The following is a 3,211-nucleotide window of genomic DNA, read 5'->3' as shown; positions in this document are numbered from 1 at the left end:
TATATATATATATATATATAGAGTTATCTTAAACTATTTCTGCGTTTAAAAGAAAGATATTGAAATAATATATGAACAAAATTCGAATAATTAATCGATTCATACAAGAATCAATTGATATGTCCTGTGTAAAAATGATATTTTTCGTACTCTTATATATATTTTATATTAGTTTAAACATATAACCGAAAACATATTTAATCAAATAATTTCATATTATCTTATCATCTCGACTCTTTGATTTTCCTATTACGTTCTTATTATTAAGAATGCTTTAACACTATCAAATTTTAAAATTATTTAAATAATGATTGAATAAAATAAGGGAGATGTTACATTTTTATTAATAAAAAATGTCAGGAGAATAAGTAAATTATTTTAGTGATTGCGTTTATTATTTCAACAATTTCCCCACTATATTTTTTCGCACTAGAGCATCCCCTACCATACCTTTTGCGACTCGAGAATAGAGCCTTTGGCACAAAGGGGAAAAAGAAGATGGAGAGAGAGAGAGAGAGAGACAAAGATTGGAAATATAAATAGCAGCCAATGGAAGTAGAAAACCCTAGCAGGTATAACCCCAATATAGACCCATCCTATCGTTATATTGCTACAGTGAATTTTCATTAGTCAAAGCATGCACAAGTCTTCTCACGTTGTGCTTTTCTCCGTTACATAAATTCCTCTTTAGGTGAAAAACTGATAAAATAAGCACATAATTGAACGATTGGCTTCCATAGAATCAATTCTTGTCGACATTTACATGGTACTTGGAGAGAAGTTCAATTGTTTCCAGAAATTGTTGTTTTTGTTGTGATCTTACGTTACATCTACGATAACACAGGTAAACATTATTTAATTTCAAATCTTTTAGAAATTAATTTCAGATTTATTAAAATTCGATAGAAACGAGGACGATAGATACGTTATCTCGATATAATTATAACAACATATTCAAGCATTTTTGTGTGCAAAAAGAAGTGCACTTACAAACTTTTTCTTTCAACTTCCTATTATTTTTTTGGTGTATATAAGAGACTAGAGAATAAAAGTCAAGATATCTTTCTATCTTTCTCGATACAAGTAAATAGAATTATAAAAGACGAATGATATACGCATATAAAAGTTAACACGCATACACATAAAATAAAAACCGCAACTTAATGATAGTGCATCGTATTCAAGGTCATTTCTAAGAATCGCATCATTCTGTCGAGCAGCGAACAAGATAAATTATAAAAATTATTTCAGCGTGCGGTCGTCTACTCGTCACGGTAGAATGATTAACGCGATCGAGGATCTGTAAAGTTAACACGACATTCTATTAATATGAAAAAAATAATGACAGTTTTCCGTATTTTTTATACTAAAAAGCCAAAATTGAAAATATGGCATGTTAATTTTAGTTTTTTTTTTTCTATAAAAAATACGTAACTTTTTTTATTTTAATAACGAACTATAAAAAGCCCTATTGGAACTGCCATTATTCTTTACCGTGCTAACTTTACAAATATCGATCGAAGAATTTCAGATAAGATCCTCTCTTACTATTGCGACTCGATATTTTGACAGCTTTATCATGTACAATAAACATGTATTTTATTTTGTCCTTATTTTTGACATATTTTAATTTTTTAGACATTATTCACTGCCAAAGCACATTATCACCTTACAAAGCATATCATCGCCTTGGTTAAAGAAAAATAAGCAGGTAAGATCAAAATGTTCTAATAATCTTGAAATTTTCCTCGCGGAGCTTCTCCCGAAAAAAGATATTTTATGTCACGCATGAAATTATATTTGCAAAATTCGTCGCAAATCATGTAATAGAAGCGATGTAAAATCGTATTTTATGTTACGCAAAAAGAACAAAAATAATTTTTACGTTAAAACGATGCGTTGTAAATAGGTATATTAGCAACATTTTATTGTAGTACGCACCGGCAATGAAAAAGATGGCTATTAGTATCCGCGTTATCCCGAGAAATTAGCCGATGATGATATGGTCTTGTCGTGGTTAAACTGCACTCGTCTCTATTGGGTTTTGATGATAGCTGCCGGCAAATACTTATCCTCAAGTGCATGTGTGTACCTTGATATTATGCCATCACAGCTGTATATATCCATGCATCGGTACTTAGTCAATTATTGCTTGTTTGTTTGCATAACTCTTTTTGTGTTGAACATATAACTTTTATGGATATTTTCAGCAACTCGCGTATTGGACAGGGCGGCTCTCTGCTATCGCGCGGTAGCATAATATTGAACATTATGGGCGATTTTGTCAATAACAGGTTGTAAGACAATGTAAATCAAGCTCCGCTGTCGTGCGTAAAATTGAAACAGCATCAGCATCGGGCGAAAAACCAAGATTGTCCCCTGAGACGTTTATTAAACTCGTCTCATCGGGTGCATAAAAACGTCGATGGGCGATCGAGCCGCGGTAAAAACGGATTTTGCGCAGAAATTTTGTGCCACGATCGTAACTACATTCGATATTTATCGTGACGGTTCACGGCTCTGCCACCTCTTAAAAAACCGCAAGAACGCGGCAGACAAGAAACCTTGCGGCTAAAGAGCGACGATTTCGTTACCACATCCGCAAACACCCTCGCAAAGTTCCGGTCTTACGATCCATCATTTGCGTCAGCGGTGACCATATTATCATATCATTCTCTGATACATGTAATAGAGAGAGACAGAGAGAGAGAGAGAGAGAGAAACTTCACCGTAACGACGCAATTTCTTTTTGTTTCAATACAAATAATTTTTTCTCCCAAAATCATTTATTGTGCCGGCTTTTACGCGTCCCCTGGCCCAACGCTTGGTAAAAATGATTATTCCCGATTAAATCGAGATCGATATCGACGGCGAGCATAAAGCACGTATGCTTTCATTCCCTTTAAAGGTAGAAACGCCAATTTGCACCGTCTGGCGACCTGAAAAACGACGCGATAATTACAGATGTCGAAGCACGGCGAATGGAGTTAATTTCGTATAATCTTCGCGGTCGTAGTTCGGCCATTTCGAGAAACTAATTCGTCGCGACTGTTCCCCTTGACACTGGGATTCACTTATCGTGGAAATCACCGTAATACAGTGCGTCAATGTGTCTCGAGGGTTTCGTGACTAACGTTACAGAACGCTCTCCGAGTGAAGTTCTTTCACTCCAGCAGTTAGCGCGCACGTAGGCGATGGTTTAAAATTACAA

This window comes from Trachymyrmex septentrionalis, unplaced genomic scaffold (assembly GCF_001594115.1).
Source record: "Trachymyrmex septentrionalis isolate Tsep2-gDNA-1 unplaced genomic scaffold, Tsep1.0 scaffold29, whole genome shotgun sequence".
Lineage (NCBI taxonomy): Eukaryota > Metazoa > Arthropoda > Insecta > Hymenoptera > Formicidae > Trachymyrmex > Trachymyrmex septentrionalis.
The sequence above is the reverse complement of the archived record's forward strand: the minus strand, read 5'-3'. Positions refer to the sequence as shown.